Source organism: Myotis daubentonii, chromosome 10 (assembly GCF_963259705.1).
Source record: "Myotis daubentonii chromosome 10, mMyoDau2.1, whole genome shotgun sequence".
In the NCBI taxonomy this organism is placed as follows: domain Eukaryota; kingdom Metazoa; phylum Chordata; class Mammalia; order Chiroptera; family Vespertilionidae; genus Myotis; species Myotis daubentonii.
In genome coordinates, this window is record NC_081849.1 from 69355804 (window position 1) to 69375130 (window position 19327).

Consider the following 19327-nt stretch of genomic DNA (forward strand, 5'->3'; position numbering starts at 1 on the left):
GTGTACAGCTGAAACATCTCACTCCCTAGCAAAAGTTTCTGATTTCTAAAGGAAACTCAGAGACACATGGAGAAATATTAATTTGACAAACTTAGGGATCCAAAACAAACACATGAACAAAAAATAAACAAACAAACCCAAGATGCCCAGAACTAAAATTTCCAGAAGAAAATGCACTTAATTTATTTTACTTGATAAGAATGTTGTTTCATAGGACACATTTGTAATATCTTAACCAATAAGGAAATTGAAGATTAAAAAAAATGTTGTTTCATGCAAAACATATATTATGCTAAATTATCTATCTGTAGATCTATATATTGATTGATTGATTGATTCTTTCCCTCACTAACTCTAGATAGATATAGATTAAAACATATATTTAAGTATATCTCCCTGTTTACAATTATTAAGCAGGTTGGGATCAATTTATAACAATTTTAGGGACCTACTTGTAACAATTTTCATTTGAAAGAAATAAATCCTTCCCTATCTCTTTTGGCTCAGTGATAGAGCATTGGCCTGTGGATTGAAGGATCCCGGGTTGGATTCCAGTCAAAGGCACATGCCCGGGTTGTGGGTTTGATTCCAAGTGTGGGGTGTGCAGGAGGCAGCTGATCAATGATTCTCTCTCATCATTGATGTTTCTATCTCTCTCCCTCTCCCTCTCCCTTCCTCTCTGAAATCAATATATATATATATATATATATATATATATATATATATATATATATATATATATATATGTATGTATGTATTGAGTGGCCAGATTATGTAGGCAAATTAGCTATAATTTCATGCTGAAGTTGCTAGAGGGCTAGACCATTATAAATAGGGAAGCAGGTTGTTTACCATGACAGTAGAAGTGATTTTTTTTCTGAAGATATGGGTAAACAACGTGATTTAACAGCCTTTGAACGTGGGATGATTGTTGGCGCTCGGAGCCTTGGAGTGAGTATCAGCAAAACAGCAGAAGGCCTGTTCGAACACCTTTGCTGTCTGCAGTTACCAAGATAAAACGTCTCCAATTCGCACAGGAACACAAGGATTGGACAGTCGAGCATTGGAAAAAAGTCATGTGGTCCGAAGAATCACGTTTTCAGTTGCATCATGCAGATGGCAGAGTGAGAATTTAGCAGAAACAGCATGAAAGCATGCGCCCCACATGCATGAGTACAACGCTTCAAGCTGGTGGGGCAGTGTTATGGTTTGGGGCATGTTTTCCTGGCATGATTTGGGCCCTTTAATTCATGTAGAACAACGTCTGAATAGCACAACATACCTAAGTATTGTTGCTGATCAAGTTCATCCTATCATGTTAATGGCGTATCCCAATGGAGATGGCTTCTTCCAACAAGACAATGCCACGGTGCCATGCCACGGTGCTCGTATTGTGCAGGAGTGGTTTTAAGAACATAAGGGAAACTTTACCTTGCTTAGGTGGCCCCCACAATCACCAGATCTCAATCCAATTGAGCATTTGTGGGATGAAGTTAAAAGAGCCATCAGGCAGCTGGTTCCACAACCATCAAATCTCACAGAACTGGACAGTGCTATTCATCAGGCATGGTGTCAGATTCCTCGCATCACCTTTCAACATCTCGTGGAGTCAATGCCAAGAGGAATTGCCACAGTTTTGAAGGCAAAAGGTGGCCCAACGAAGTACTAATGGGGTGGTCATAATAATCTGGCCACTCAGTGTGTGTGTGTGTGTGTGTGTGTGTATTTTTTTTTTAATTAAGAAAGAAATCCTGACTATGATCACAACACCCATGGTAATGGACCACAGGTAGATTTTATGTGCTAACCAAAACGGACTGGAAAGAGTCACTGTGTAGTTCCAGTAGAACAAGCCAAATGTGTGAAGGGTAATGAAGTCATGATGACAGTCAGTATCATTCATCTTCCATGGATTTTAAATCTTTGCTGAGAAAGCATGTACCAGTAAGAGGAAATTATTGGCTATTTAGTTAATTGAAGTCAAATTCAATGGATTCTGCTATTAACCAAAATTGAATGATTTCTTAAGTTGTTTCACCAAGATGAACAAAGTATAAATCAAGTATATGTTTGTGAGGCTTAGGTAGCTCAAATTAATATTCCTAATAACCATTTTATCCTAGTTTTTAAAATTCTACCTAAGTCTGAGGGACAGAATGGTAGCCAATAGGAGATTTTTATCCTTCAGGGGTTTACAATATAATGAAAGCATTACTTAAAAAGTGAAAGCACAAATGAACAAAATATTCAAAAACCAACTGTTATCAGTGCTAGAAAGGAAACCAACAAAGGTCTGAACAGAGAATCTGCAGGTAGCCTTCCTAGATTAGATGCTAGACGGAGCTGAGAGAAGGCCAGTGAGACCTGGACAGTGACCCAGCAGGGGACAGGACCCTCACATAGGGCCAGAGAGGCAAACAAACCACACCTTACATGGCCTTAGGGTAGAAAGGAGTTGGATTAATGTGAACCATAGTGGAATGTTCTTGAAGGGCTTTAATCAGGGGAATGCATCATGCAAGGATATTTCAAAGAACACTATGGTGTTATCAGTGGGAAGCCTTCCCTGAGGGAAAAGAGATTTCCTGAATAGAAAAGTATGAAGTATAGCACTTTCTTAGCTAACTTTTGAACTATGAAAAATCTGAACTGGATATTAAATACATCTATGAGTCATATATATTAAACCGAATTATACTCAGTGTTGTTGTTTTTTGTGGGTTTTTTTTTTTATGGGAAAATGATAGGTGTCCATAATGCAATTGAAGAAATGAAGAGATTGCAGAGAATGGACAGCCAAGGGCAAAACTAAGGAAATTTGTGATGCTGTACAGCTGGAGAGCCCTAAAGTTAAAACAAGAATCCTATCTAAAAAAGAAGGAATATGCTAATTAACCCTCACACTGTCGCAAAGATGGCAGCGCCTACAGCTGATAAGGAGGGGATATGCTAATTGACTGTCCCATCCTCAAAGATGGCAGTGCCCACAGCCACAAGATGACAGCGCCCAGTCCCCTCAGCCCTGCTGGGGTGGCAGGCCAGCCTTGCTGAGCACCTGCCTCCAGAGTCCTTCAGTCCCCTCAGCCTCCCAGCCACCCAGGGCCGGCCCAAGGTGCAGGCAAGCCTCGGATGGCAGCTGCCCAGCTGCCCAGGGCCGCCCGAGGCTCAGGTAACCAGGGCCGGCCGAGGCTTGCGCTGCCGGCAGTGGCAGCAGGAGAGGTGTGATGGGGGCGTTGCCTTCCCCTGATCACCAGGTTGCCTCCCGCCTCTGAGGGCTCCCGGACTGTGAGAGGGGGCAGGCCAGGCTGAGGGACCTCCTCTCCAGTGCATGAATTTTCATGCACTGGGCCTCTAGTATAAAGAATAAAGATAAAATGAAATGAAAATGATAGTTGGAGTTACCTGAAAGCTACAGGAATGTTGAAAGTGCATTTTGATTGACCTCACTTCAAAGATGAGAGGCTAAGAATCTGGAATAGGTAAGGTTATAAGAATACATTGGTCACAAATAAACCACAGAGGAGAAATTCCTCTTCAAAACAAACAAAAGAAAGACGATGCCACCTAAACATTTTTTATTACTACTTTGCCTCTAAATGGGTCTGGGGAAGAAATATGCAGGTTTTTCTTCTAGTGAAGCATGGAGATTTGATTCCCTGAAGTATAAATCCACTTGTTTTCACAGAGAACCACTCTGAGGTGATCACTACAGTGCACAAGCTTACTCAGGGTCCTTCAGGGTTCGTCTGTGCTTCAGCATAAGAGGCAGAAAATGACTTCTTTATTCTTGAATTAAGAGAAGATGAAATAGAAACAGATAATGAAGAAAATGATAGCTCACTTGGTTATAACTATTTTTTAAGGAACTAGAAAATGAGACTGAGTAGCGGCACTTTGGGATTTGTTTCCAGTTCATTTTTAATGCTTAAATTTTTATTATAGAAAATTTTAAACATGTGGAAAGTAAACAGAATGATATAACAAGCTCTATATACATTACCCAATCAATTGTCAATATTCTGTCATTCTTTTGTCATCTAGACCTTCACTCACTTTTTAAACCATCTTGAAACTACTGCTTTTTGTAATTTGAGGGTTTAAACGTTTTTATGTTTCTGCAACATTAATTCTTAATAAGGGGATACTATTATCTAGGCAGTGTTATCTAACATTAGTTTATTTGTGGCTAATATTAACTTGAAGATTTGATAGCAATAGAGGTAAAACAGAAAAAGCCTTTCTTCTCTTGCTTGTGTTTTATTCTGATTAAACTTGAAGATTGAATGGTTTGCATCTTTCAGAAGGGCCCTGGAATGGGAAGGTTTGAGGATTGGGCTTCTTCTGCTGTTATTGTGACCTTAACTGCTCTGTGACTTAGTTTTCTCATTTGTAACTTGAGACGACTGAATGCCATACTCCCCAAAGCAGGTCCTTCTTCCCAAGTGGCTTATACTTCTATGTACAAAAAGCGGCCTCTGCACTCCTCTTCACTACCCAGTGCCTGCCCTACCCTTTAAGGCAAGGCACAGTTCATAATTCCCATCTTGCTGTTAGACCCAATTTAATTCAGTGCACCCAAAACTTTATGAGGGCTGATTATTTGCCAGACACTGTTCTAGGCACTGACGATACAGAAGTGAACAAAACTGACCCGAATCCCTGCCTTATTAAGTGAGGTATCACACATTCGAATGAGGTGTCACACAATAAAAATGATAATTCAAATATGTAATAGTAAGCATTATGTTAGGTGACAAGTGCTAAAGAAAAAAAATCAAAGCAAGAAAGAGGAATATTCACTGTGTGTGTGATGTGTGGATGATGAGGGATAAAAGTTAGGTGGGATGGTCAGAAAGGGCCTCCGTGTAGAAGGTAAATTTGGAACCAAGATCTGAAAAGAATAAGGAAGCTGGTGATGTCCATATCTCGGAGAAGAGCATTGTGGGCAGAGGGAACCTTAATTACAGAGCTCTCATGATGGATTCTGACTGCTGTTTAAGGATGGTGAGGGGACAGGTGTGGCCAGAACCCAGTGAACAAAGAAGGGGTAAACTGTTGGGAATGGCCAGCAAATTGTGAAGGGCCTCGTAAATCTTGTATGACACTGGATTTCACTCTGAGTGAAATGGGAAATCTTTGAGGTTCAAAGAGCTGGTAGGATCTGATTTATGTTTTAACAAGGTCAGCACTCTGGCTAAGAAGAGAGCAGAAATGGGGAGACCAATTAGGCTACTGCCACTATCCAGATTAGACATTAGGGAACTTGCTGGTAGTGTGAGTAGTGAGAAAAGGGTTAGATTCTGGATCTGTTTTGAAGGCATGAATGATAGGATTTGCTGACAGGTTTGCTGGTCTCCTGAGGGCGTGAGGGCTCAGGGTGTAATAGTGCTTAACTACCACCTCTAATTCACGTGCAATCCATAAATGTCCAGTAGACCCCTCACTCAGTCCCGCTCCGCCTGCCTCACTGTCTGCCTGCTTCACCATTTCTCTGTCTCACATTCTCAATGTGTAGTTGTCTAGGGTATGAAGCATCATCAAGGGATGTCCACGCATAATGTGCAGAGAGTGAAAAAGAAACTCTCTTCATCCTTGTCCTTCAATGTTACACTATTGGGGGACCCTTCAGGTTTTCTCTGAAACTGCATATCATTTCAAAGTTGACATAGAGCATAAGGAAGATCTTGTCCGACGTTTTGTTTTATAGATATGGACACTTAGATAAAATAAGTTAGATGACTCGCCTACGGGACAGGAAAGAGGAGAAATAAATAGCATGGAGTTCTCAAATACAAGGAGTAAACATATGGCAATTATGTGAGTAAATGACATAGTTTTAAATCCCAAAAAAGAAAACAAATAACAGAGTACAAAAAAAAAAATGCTGTATACATACCCAGAGAGGACAAGTGAGTGGGATCAAAGGCAGTATTTTTGACATGATAGCAAAAAGTCAACTCATTATGCAAAGCTTTTGTTAACAGTTTTTTGATTCAACAGTTTTTAAGTTAATAGTTTTTAAATAATGATCTTCAATTTCTTCTCATTAATACCTCAGGATTTTGTAAATTTGTGGAAATTAAAGTAGAATACTTACACAACTTTGTACTGTTGGTCTGAACAACCAATGAAAATGGTTTCTAAAATAAAAGTATTCAATCTCTATTTTGTTTGCAAAATCAAACCTGTATTCCTCATTTACTTTTCAATAAACTAACTTGCAACAGAACAAAATTCAAAGCATTGCTCTTATTTAGATTTTTATATCATTTGAAAATATTTTTAATTAGTGTCAATCTGTGTTCATTTTCAAAGTTAAATAATCGCTTCAAAATTATGTTGTAAAAAAAGTTCTACAGTGATAGCTTTATTATTTATTTAGTTAATTTCAATTTTTGTGAACATTTTACATTAATGAACATATACATATAAATGTAAGCAATGGCTTAAAGATATATTTTTCCCCATAAATCTATAACAATAAAAGCATAATATGCAAATTGACTGAACAACTAAATAGCAGAATGACTGTCCAAACGACACTTCGACGACCACACTATGACACACACTGGTGCCAGGCCAGCCAAGGCAGGTGCTATTGTGATTGGTCAGGGGCCCCCACCATTGCCCCACAATCACCCCTCAAAGGGAGGCCCAAGCCAGCCAAGTGATCACACCCAACACCTGTCACCCGCAGAGAGAGGCGACTGGTGGTGGGGGTGGAGGGTAGCACCACATAGATGGCAAGCAGTGGCAGCAGTGGGGGTGGGGCCAGCTGCCAGTAGCCGGGGGAAGGAAAGGCCCAATAGGCCCTGATCGCTGGCCAGGCCTAGGGACCCTACCCGAGGGGTTTGGATTGCAAGAAGGTGCAGGCCGAGCTGAGGGCCACCCCCTGTGCTTGAATCTTGTGCACAATGCCTAGTTTATATATAAGTATGAAGAAAATACCTGTTTATCTTAACTCAGGCACCATTCATGCCTAACTAGAACCTTTAGAATGATGCAAGGAAATAGTTCTTAGCTATTGCATTATTTAATGGTAAGGGAAAATACAGAAAAAGAATACCCAACCTAGTTTACACTTAATCTTAACTTTTCTGGGTTTTAGTTTTTTTAATCTGAAAAACTGAGTTATTATACTTGCCCTTAGCTACCTGATTGAATGGTTATAATGATCAAATAAGATAATGCCTTTGAAAGTCCCTGATACATTATGACAATGCCGGTAGTATGAGCTTTCAGAAAACATGATCAATTTCTCTTTTCCCTGATGAGAAATAAGTGTTTCCATGTTCTTTAAATAAAATCTGTGTCTCTATGCTTGACATTTTAAAGAAGTAGGCCACATCCTGTGTGCTAGAGGAAAAAATATGGTGAGTTTTTCTCAAATTCCTAAAATTAAATTGGATTTCACTACAGTAGCTATTTTGCTGTCTATTAATGAGCACAGGTGTTCATTGAAACAGCACTGCACTCCAAAACCCTGGGCCCGGGACTCAGCACTGGTAGGCCTGGGTGCCTGAAGAAGAAAGTTCCTTAACCTGAGGGCAGAAATTGGCAACTGGTAGACTTACCATTGAAATTCAATTACATGTTATTGAATTACAATGGAGAAAATCCATAGGAGGCAAAGCTCCAAAACTCCTCTACAGTGGAACTTCCCCAAACACGAAAAACCAATTTTAAAAACTTACTGTTTCCAAAATAGTGCTGTAAATGAATAGACTATCAAGGGACAGCTATAATTATGTTCTTTCACATCATGTGAATACACACACTATACCAGAGTGACAAGTTTAACCACCTCCAAGTCAAATCAACATCCTCCAGAAATAAATCCAACATGGCTTCATGTCATGAATCATTCTGAAAAACATGCATTTTCCTGCTGTTGGCCATTTTAGGACACATTTTTGATTTTAACATCACATTTTTGTTTTGTTATTAAAATCTTTGTTCAAGTGTGGGTCTAAGTTTCTATAGTCCCTGTAATTGATCACCTGGGTGATTTTTATCTTAAACAGCAGTGTCAAGATGACCAATTAACCCACACATATTAGCGAGTATCCCTGATCTTTCTGACAAGGTGTTTTGGGGGATATAGAAGCATAAGAGTGTTTGCAAACTAGTTGGGAAAAGAAAATAAAAATGTAAAAAATGTAATACAGCTAGAGTCATATGAGAGTATGGCCAAAATTCAAGAACTGACATAAGAGAAGGAATCTCATTTGCAGAAATAGAACCTCCAAGGAAGGGACCTATGAAAATGTATTTTGAAAGCTCCCAAGAAGATTTTGAGAGATAATCAGATTTGGAAGCTGCTAGTATTTCACTTTCTCTTCTTACATCTTTCCTTAGAGTAATCTGCTTAGTACTTTTGCTACCTGAAAGAAGCCTGCCTTGTCTTTCCCCTTTGAAATTTGTTCTTAAATATTTCAAAGCAAAATTCTTCACTGACTAATGTCCAGTTCCCTTTAGCCATCTGTTCTGGTCCCTGCCATGCTAATAGTTAAGATATTCTTCCTGATGTTAGCATCTTTGCTTTAGTATAGTCCTAAAGCATATTTCTTCTATTATAAAAGCATTATTTCTTATTTTAACTTTCTAATACTTTTTTCTTAAGTAGACTATGTTCAGATATAAGTATATTGTGCTGTAGATAACAATGAAAAGGATTATTTTCTCTCCTTTATCATAATTTTTAAAGGGGAGTTGTTCCTCAATTCAATCTCATTTTTCCTTTAAATAGCCATGATGCTTTAAAAAGTGTCTTTTTTTTCTTTGTCTTTTATTGAGTAGGTGGGGAGAAATTTCTGCCCATTTATATGGCAATAATTCAAGCATTTTGCAGATTTTCTTACATAGAATGCTCTTCACATTTAACCTCTGCTCTATTCGTACTTCTGCATCTTACAATCACAGGAAATGAGTAAGATAAACTAAATTGTCTCAGCAATCAGAAGTCATTCTTCAAACCATCTATCTGAATATCATTTGGAAGGCAGTCTACACAAATGACAACTCCTCTGCTTGCTCACTGTGACATGTAAATTATGCATGCAATTTCCTTACAACTTGTCAGTCACCTTGCTTTTATTCCAGAGGAATTCAAGCAGTTATGGCACCTTAAGATGAGAAATAAGTAACGCAAGGCCATGGGATAGTTTTGTTTTGTCTTTCTGTTCAGGTTTCCCTAATGGTCCTTTGCTGAGACAGTCCTGACAAATATGGCAATTGTCACCTGCTGGTTTGCTGGAGAAACCCTGCCTTGGGGGTCCCTTGAAAACCTCACACATCGCATAAGAAACCTAAAAAGTATTCATTTGAAAGTGATGTAAGAACCACCCAGTATATAGAAAGAAATAAAAGGGTCAAGATTGGGAGCTTGGGGTTTTCTTTCTATTTGCTGGGATTTTTGACAGTTACTTTGGGAAATTTTAAGAGGTGCAATAGTAATCGGCGTAATTGGCCAAAAAAAAGGGAAACTGATTAGGGCGAAATTGAAACACATGGTACTCATAGTTACTTGAAAAGCATTTGAAATGACATATTGTCCTGTCATTGTTTGTTTTTAAAAGGAAACGAAAGTGGCATGTACATTTGGGTTCGCACACACACTGTGATATGCTGGAGATGGCCCCTCCGCCTGGAGAGAGCCATGGGTGCATTTCTCCCCAACCCCAGTTCAGTGACTCTAAGTTGAAAGGTTGAAATTGGCTATCGAGGCATATTTACTCGACAAAAATTGGCAGATGCAGCAAATCGGTTTGTTTATGTGTTTGTTTTCTCAGAGAGCCAGTTGTTAAACTAAAAGGGCATGTTTTCCCAAATTGCCATGACTATGGCTGGACTCTTCACATTTATCTAAAATATTAATGCAGAATCATTCAAAGAACGTTCAATTTGTATATAGCTTTTATTCCCAATTTCTTTCCCAGAGGGTGGCAGCATGGTGCAATAAAAAGTACCGGGGGCTTTGTATTGAGAGGTGGTGTTAATCCCGTTCTGTCCTTTTGCCTCTTTGATCTTGGCAAAGTCAGTTAGACTCACTGAGTTAAAAATGCTTTCTCTCTGAAGTGGTGATAGTAATACTACCATGGGGGTTAAACGGGATGATGTAGATAAAGCATGTAGCCATGTCTGACAAAGAATCAAGTTGAGTCAAGGGGAGCCCACAATGGGAGCAACCTTTCCCAGGATGGACTAATGGAATTCAATATTTGAAGGGTCCTCCAGAAATGTTTTACTTCCTAATCTCATAAAACCAAAATCTACAACCTGGATGAGATCTTCAGAAAAGTCCAATATCTTCATTTCATAGAGAAGGTCATTGACATTACATGAGTTATTGAAGGCCTAGGTTTCCTTAATCCTTAATAGAGTTCAACTGAACTCTATACTCTCCCATGGTAAGGCAGCATCACCTGTCTTCTAGGTTAATAATGTAACTATTTCTCCTCTTTCCTCTCTTCAGTCCTCTCTCCTTTGTTTACCTTTTCCTTCTCTGTTTTTCTCAATTCAATTTCATTTGATTTTGGTTTTATTAAGTTGCTCTGGTGCCTTGGGGAAAGTAGATTACTTGACTGAAATCAGAACCTTTGCAAAACCACATTTTACTACATGTGAAACCTTTTATGCTGAAGGACAGTAATGCAAATGTTAGGTGAACTAAGGAGATGTGAGCAGATGAGGTAACCTGTAGAAGATGACCCATGGGAAAAAAGGATTTATTTAATAGCTGACTACTTAGGAAGAGCAAGAACAAAAGTCCTATTTTCTGAAAGCCTATTATGTGCCAGATTATGTGTGAGTAAATTAATGATTGGTTTACTTCTAGGCATTATATTTTCTATTTCACCGATGAGGAAATTAAGGCTGAGGGACCTTGAGCTAACGTGCCCAATGTTACACAGTCCATTCATGGTGGAGTTATGATTCAAAACCAAGGTGCCCATCCACTGTCTTTTTTCTCAATACTAGGCTAGTCAAATCAGAATACGTATCTCCCACTGTATTCATTTTCCTTCATGATTTGAAGGACATTGTAAGTAATAAGCTCTGTTGAGTTCAGTTTATTTAAACAGACATATTTTTGGCCATGGTTTAAAATTTCTAGAAATTGTTTTTAGTTTCTACTTCCAAGGAATATTTTCATTTTAAGAGGTTGTACAAACCATCTGAGCCACTACGACAATAAGGATCCTTACTTCAGGTAACACATAGAGATTTACACAGTGCATTCTACTGAATCTTGGTTTTTTGAGATGAGAATCATCCAAAGGACTCTGGATGGAATGGAGAAAGGCCACTGAGGACTTTAAAGGGGAGGAGAAGGAAAGTGGAAGATATGACAGCAAATTGCACTCACTTCACATTTTTGTCCTGGCTCAGCCCAAGCAAAGCAGGAGACCCCCTATACACCCCATTTATGTCTATCTGATGGGGTCCACAAGATGAAGTAAAGGTTATGGAAAAGCATGAGCCTCTGGAGAAGATAAAAGATCACAATTCAGTCTGGTTGTCAGAAGTCTGAAGTAGGATAACACACCCTGAGATCACAAATGCAATCCCATGCAGGACAGCTGTCAGCACAGGAACGTATTGATGTCCACTCAGTACAGAAAGCACTTCTGCTTGTATGTTGGTCTCTTCAGTTGTATGAAGCAAGTTATCATATGGATTGTGAATGCATGACGAGTTACCTTCAGGGAAGTGAGAAATTACCTAGGCCCTAGGCTGCCTACGGGGTACCTTTCATGTGCACGATTTAATCCTGAGACTTGTTAATGAAAATAATAGGGAAAGGGAAATATGTTATTTGTTACTTCATTACTGATAGGTATTTAAGTGTAAACTGTTGTTTTGATTGGGCCTATTGGAACATGATGGCGTGTTTTACATCAAGCTAACAGACTCAGAATATACAATGTCATGAGCTGAAAAGCAGTAAAGGGAAATATTATAATAATGAAGCTACTATTTATTGTGTGCTTATTTAGAGCAGTGTCTGGTGCATGATAAATATTTGGTGATCATGATGAGGAGGAGGAGGCAGAGGAGGATTATGACGGAGATGATAGCTGTGGTGGTGATAATGATGATGATAAGTATGTCATGATAATGGTGGTGTTGATGATGATAATGTGATAAGGGTGGTGGTACTGATGGTATGCTAGGCACTGTGTTCAGCACTCTATATTCATCATTTCATTTAATACCTGAGAACTCCATGCAACAGATATTACCACTGTTTTACAAACGAATAATTTGTCTAGTACCACACAGCTAGGAAGTGGTGAAGTCAGGGTTACTAAGGCCTGCCTTTGACACCAAGCTATATTTAAAGGCCATTCTTTTTATTTTGTTAAGAGTTTTAAAATAGATTTTTAGAGAAACAGGAAGGAGAGGGAAAGAGAAAAACATTGATTGGCTGCCTCCCACATACACCCCTACTGGGGAGGTAACTCAAAACTCAGATATGTGCCCTGACCAGGAATGGAAACTTGTAGCCTTTCAGTACATGGGATGATGCTCAACCAGCTGAGCCACACCGGCCAGGGCTAAGGGCCATTCTTAAAGCACCCATTTGGCTGGTTAGTCAAGAAAAATCCAGAGCAGGAATTTTCTTTTTGCTTTTCTTTTCTTAGACTGGGATAATCAAACTTTATTGCCTATGATATTATGCATGCATGACCGTACATGTAATTATCTTCAAGTAGAATTAGGATACTTTTGACAGTGACTAAAAATGTATTTATTTAGCATAAACAGTCAAAACCAAATGAGTTGTGTCTTTTTTTTATAGAAAGTGTAATGCAGCCTATAAGCCAGAGATCCAGGCTCTGCAAATATTAACCATAGTTCCCAACTCAAAAGTAATCTATCCTCAGACCCAATGTACAACTGCAATATGTCAATCATTTAATCCACGCTCCCACAAGTCATCAAACATAGGATTTTTTTCCTATTAGGAGAAACAATTTATATAATTAAAAAAAGAAGAGAATTTTCTCAAGGTTTTAATTGTCTGTAGTTTGTAGATATAATAACTGTAATTCTCATGCAGAATTTTCCCACAATCAGATAACATCTATTTATTTGATTTGATTTTATATAAGCACAATATCCTATCTACCCTTAGCATACACTTAACTGGCAAGTACATTGAATACTTAAAAGAAATTTTAAGAATACATATATCAGAATTTAAGGAACTGATCCATGGAAATATTGGGAATATTTAAAAAAAGACAGCAATTTATACAGAAAGTAGGTATAATTGATTTTTAAGAATGGATATTTAGTTTATTGCTAAAATGCAAGCTGCTGGCTTTTAAAAATTGTGTAATTTTTACTTCCTGCCTGCCAGGCAGCTATCTCAAAGGTCTCAAGAGACCATACATTACAGACCTATTAATTAAGGAATGTATGGAGTTCATGACTAGTCGAATAGTACTTGGGGCAGCTTCCTTGTCTGACTAAATCATCTGTAGCTCTGTAAGCTTGAATGAGGCTACCTAAATGGTAGCTTTTAATGGTATACAGTTAGTGATGCTTTTTCACCCCTAAGTATCTCTGATGAGATGGAAAACTGATCGGATACACAATTTGCTTCTCACTTGTTAATAACAACAATAATAATAAAAAATAAAATTCAATATTTAGTGAGTTTCAGGAATTAGAGTAAGTACTTAACACAGATTCTCAAGATGCAACTATGAGATGGGTCAGGAAACTGAGGCACAGAGAAATTAAATGACTTGCCCTTGCTCATACACTTTGAAAGTGGCAGAGAAAGCCTTTAAATACAAAGCCAGCGTCCAGCTCCTCAAACTGAGCCTTTAGCCAGTTTGCAATAATAGAAAGCAAAGCCGTAACAAAATTTGTATGAGTGCATATGAGCATAACCACTGGACACACATGGGGGGCGTGGCGGGGGGAAGGCATGTGCTGGGGGTTGAGGACGGCCGGGAGAGGTCAATGGGGGAAAAAGGAGACTTATGTAATACATTAAACAGTAAAGAATTTTTAAAAAGGATAAAAAAATTATAGATTTCTTTCTCCATTATCTTAAATATATATATACTGAGATATTCAACTACTAAATATTGTGATCTGGAAAATTAGGAAATAAGATATGATATCTAATTCGTGTAGCACAGACTGACTGGAGTTCTAATCTAGAAACTTCCATTTATTAGTTTTCTGACCTTTGGTGAATTATTTAATGTATCTAGACTTCAGTTTCCTCAATGGTTAAGTGGTAGTGATAGTACTTTGTAGAGTTATTGTGAGAATTTAAAAAGCATGCTAATATGAGAGTTGTATATTAGTAGTATTATTCCTGGGGCTGCTGTTGTAATATCAATATGCTTTAAGTATAAGTTCTACTAGAAAAGGGGCAGATTCATGTGCATGATGTTAGCAGGGAGTTCTTGAAGGATGATTAAATTGGAGATGAAGAAAGGAAGGGGAGGGAGTTTATTTTAGGAAATGATTTCAAAGCCCTAGATGTGAGAAAGACCCTAACAGGACACAAAGTTTCACATAAGACAAAATAGAAATCAGATGACCTGGACTGCTATTTATAACTAGAGGCCTGGTGCATGAAATTCATGCATGGGTGGGGTCCCTTGGCGTGGCCTGCGGAGATCAGGCCCTAGCTCGTGCCCCCAGCCTCACAGCCCCGCAGCCCCATCTGGCACCTTGCCTTGTCCTGGCACCACCCACTTGCCCTGCCCCCTACCACCACTGGTCACCATCTGTGGGGCGATCAGGCCCCCACTCACACCCACCTTGGCCTGGAACTGCCCATTTATCTGCTCCACTGCCGCCCACTGCCAGTGCTGCGTTGCCAACACCCGCCATTTTCTGTGCCGCCCCCTGGTGGTCAGCGCACGTCATAGTGAACGGCCAAACTCCTGGTCGGTTGAACTCCCACCTGAGGGGACAATTTGATTATTAGGCTTTTATTATATAGGATTTTATACTTCATGGTACAACATGAGCACATTCATGGTATTTGATTCTGATAAATGTTCGCAACCTGTATGTAAAAATCTATTATTTTAATGTAAGAAAGCAAAAGTATTTCATTTGGCTTAATAATGATCCTAGGTATATTAATTCTCTGTGCAACTAACCTTATATGTCTAATCCCCTGGAATATTTTTTAAAAATAGAGATTCCTGACCTTCTTCTCTAGATTTGGAGTGGAATCCAGAAATCTATGTATTTACTATCATTTGCAGGTTATTCTTATTATTAGAAAAGTTTTAGAAACATTGCTATAAATCACCCTTTGCATTGCTGCCAAAATAATCTTTGTAAAACAAATAATTGACCAGCCAAAGAACCTTAAATAGTTTGCCACTGCGTCTCAGGTAAAACACAAATACTTGGGCAGAGCATTCAAGATCATTCACAGTCTGTTCTGATCTACCTTTCAAACCACCCCTCCCTATAAGCACCCTGTGGTCCCGTTACAACACACTGAACACAGGTTTCTGTTTGTTCATGCTTTTTGTCTCTTAGACGGAAATCTCTTTGCCTTTGCTTTCTTACCCAGAAAACCCATTCTAAAAGGCTCATTTCAAATGTCACCAATTCTATTGTAACCATCCTGCATCCCACTAAGGAGAAATTTCCCCCTTTGCTGACCTTCCATAACAATTTACATCAACATTTATTGTATGTCATTGGTACATAGTTTCAACTTCTGAAAGGGTCCAGATTTTGTTTTATTTATCTTGTATGTAGCTTAGATAATGCTTAGCATAAAGGAAGTGTTCAATACCATTGGTTGAATAAATGAATGCATGAGTAAAGATTTATTCTACTTTCTGTCAGTACTTTAATTTGTTCCTTGAGTCACAGAAGACATTAGTTGCTATAACATTTTTGTTAATTTATGTTTTTTTAGCTTTAAGAAGTCTCTTTAAATCAAGATGCTTTGATTTTAGTAATAAAATAAATGCAGTCTAAATTCCATGTTCATGCCTCTTTGTTGGAATAACATGGAGCTTCAAAGTCCTCATACTCTAGCGTTTGGGTTAAAATCCAAGTGTTATTTGACCCAAAATAAGATAGGTCTTCCCCACTCTCTCTCATTGCCAACACTTTGCACTTTCTTTCTTTTTTTCCTTTTTTTAAATATATATTTTATCGATTTTTTACAGAGAGGAAGGGAAAGGGATAGAGAGTTACAAACATCGATGAGAGAGAGACATCGATCAGCTGCCTCCTGCACACTCCCTACTGGGGATGTGCCCGCAACCAAGGTACATGCCCTTGACCGGAATCGAACCTGGGACTCTTGAGTCCGCAGGCCAATGCTCTATCCATTGAGCCAAACCGGTTACGGCAACACTTTGCACTTTCAAGGAAAGTGATACCATGGCCAAAAAGAAGAAAGATCAACAGGTGAAGTGGAGGGAAAAAGAATTGGGTAAATGCAAAATGAAGACACCCAAAGTTAGAAGGAAAAAAATGACAGGTGAAAAGGAGCTGATTTGGTTATAAGAGACTGTAAAGTGAAATCCTTCATGTTTTTATCCTACAAAATTTTAGGTCTTCCTGAATTTGCCAAACCCAACTTACTTTTCTAAGGGAAGTTTTTTGTTTGTTTGTTTGTTTTTGTTATTGTCCAATGTTTTGGTGCCAGTTTTTGTAGTATACATTGAAGCTAAATTTGCAGCCAGTTAGCCTATAATTTATTTTAAAAGCCTAAATAGGATATTTCTATGCAAGGTTTTAAAATACAAAACAAGCAAGAGGAGTGAAAAGCTGTTACTCATTCCATGCTTGCCTCTGAGTGGTGGTTATGGCGTGGACTGTGTGTATTTCCGCTGGAGTGCCCAGTCCCAGCAATAAATGCGATGCTCTTCTGGCATCTCTCTGGGGAGAATGAGAGGCTGTTTGTGTAAGAGTTTGAAATGTTATCTCCCGAGCTAGGTAATGCTATGTCAGCTCTGCCCTCCCCACTTTCCTGTTTTGTTGAGGCACCAGTCTCCCCTAGACTCTCAAAATGAAGAATCCATGCATGGAACCCCAAAGGCTGAGAGATTCTTCGTTTGACTCTTGTTCTTGCCAAACTTATTGATCCTCCTTCTAAGTACTTATTGTTTAGCTTTATAAAGTAATATATATACATATATATATATATATATATATATATATAATCTCAGAATAGTTTATGGAGATTATCTCACGTTTCTTTGCAGTGTTTGATGAGCAGAATGCATACTATTCCTAGTTGATGATAAAGATAGGTACTATGCTCGCCATTGGATATAAAAAACTTTGAAGCAGGGAACGAGGTGGTGACAGATTTATTCTTTGGATGTAGTGTGGAGACTATAAATTGAACTTTACACTGTACAAGGTCAGCACTAGTTTTTCCAGTGGCCTCTGGAGCTGGTGCCCTGAGTGGCGTATCTACCTGGGCATCACTCTCTGCCAGGTTTGCTTAATTGGTGGGAGAGAGATGGCACATTTATGACATTTATGTTCTTTTTTCAGACAGAGACACTGAAGCAGAGAATGGAAAAGTTATTTGCCTAAGAGCCCAAAATTACTCATTATTGAGTCTAGTTCCACAATAAAAAACTATCGATTTCTACCCATGCTATGTGCTCTGGTTTTCTGTCAGTTATTTTTCCTTCCATATTACCTTTTTTAAAAACATATATTTTATTGATTTTTTACAGAGAGGAAGGGAGAGGGATAGAGAGTTACAAACATCGATGAGAGAGAAACATCGATCAGCTGCCTCCTGCACACCCCCCACTGCGGATGTGCCCGCAACCAAGGTACATGCCCTTGACAGGAATCGAACCTGGGACCCTTCAGTGCACAGCCGACGCTCTATCCACCGAGCCAAACCGGTCAGGGCTCCATATTACCTTTTTAAAAATATTTTATGATGATCCTTAACTTCGAGATAAGTTGAATGAGATGTCAAAGAAAAGGCCAGTTTGAAAAGTGTGTAAATAGTAAAATGACTGACTCTTTGACCCGCAAAAGAAAAAAGAAACAGTCATGCTTACAAGTTTAAAAGAATTGTTCCATTGGATGATTCTGAAAGTATACAGACTTGTTATTAACACTGAAAAGTTTAATTACATTTCTGTAAACTATACTAGCTTCTCTTAATTGCTAAACTGGGACGATGAAAGCAAAAGCAAAAATGCCTAATCTCTGGCAGCTATGTTTTCCTCGGTGCTTTGTAATGTAAATGTGCCTGTGTGTATATTAAAATTCGCACACTCCATCCATCTCACTGGCTTTAAGGAGGGGTCACCTGACTTCACCTAGAGCCGCCCCCCTCCATTAGTTGAGGAAATCCTAAAGTGAGAGACGGGCGCCTATGGAACAGGTCTGAAGCTTGGAGATGTAAATGACCCCGACTGAATGGGAATGGGGCGAGGTTGCTGGAGGGGGTTGGTGAAAGAAACAGGGGAGTGAGTGTGAGAGAGCAGAGGGGGAGAAAAAGAAGGAGAGGGGAGAGAGAGAGAGAGAGAGAGAGAGAGAGAGAGAGAGAGAGAGAGAAGTGCTGCATGCTTCATCTTTGAGAGGAGGGGAAAACAAAAGACCTCAGCAGCAGTTTTTTGTGGCTGTGTCTGGCTCAAAGAGGAAAATCCTAGGCATCCATGCTGCCAAAATCAAAGCTCAGCGGTGACTCCTTCTATCAAGAAAACTATCTGATCTGAAAATGGGTTGGACCGGTACAAGTACAGGTGGTTTGAGACGACACTGACAGAGGACCATGGCAAGGTGGGAGAGGACGAGCGGCTTCCCGGCTTCCTCTGAACACAGCTCTAGGTTAGTAAGCTCAAACGGACCGGGGTCTGGCTTCCGTCTCTCTGTGTCTCTGTGTGCGTTTTCTATTCATTCGCTCTGAACCCTCTGCTCCCCAACCCCTGGATAGGTAGTGCCGTATTCCACCAGATGGGAACCTAAACTTGATTCGACTCTCACTTCCTTTGCCAGATGCCTCTCGGTGGCTCGCGGAGCTTTTGTTTCAGACAGCCAGTGGAGAGCCGTCATGATGTCTCCTTCTGAGTCAGAATGTGGGTTTCAGCCCTGGGATTGTCAGGTGGCTGTGGGGAGGACAGGGCGCGTTTTTGCTCAGAGGGCTGCAAATGCGTGATTAGGTTATCAGGGAACGCAAACAGCACATATCTGCTGACTTGGCGGTTCTTTGTAATGTCAGAATAATTCAGAGATCTCGGGCTGCGTTGGCTTTATCTGAATTTCCCACATAATTGAGTTCAAATGTAATAAGTTTGCAATGGCACCCTACCAACAAAGGCACACCCCAGGGCTT

At 39.4% G+C, this 19327-nt stretch overlaps 1 protein-coding gene across 9 annotated transcripts in view; it reads left to right on the forward strand.

Moving 5' to 3' along the window:
* The window catches only part of MAGI2 (membrane associated guanylate kinase, WW and PDZ domain containing 2), a 1174807-nt gene that overhangs the window by 510940 nt on the left and 644540 nt on the right, over positions 1-19327 (forward strand). The window contains exon 1 of one of the 9 annotated variants that reach the window (XM_059712717.1): positions 18575-18822. The exons of the other annotated variants lie outside the window; for them this stretch is intronic. The gene's annotated coding sequence lies outside the window, so the exon portion shown is untranslated. Of the gene's footprint in view, positions 1-18574; positions 18823-19327 lie in introns of those variants that run through there. 9 annotated transcript variants of the gene reach the window in all.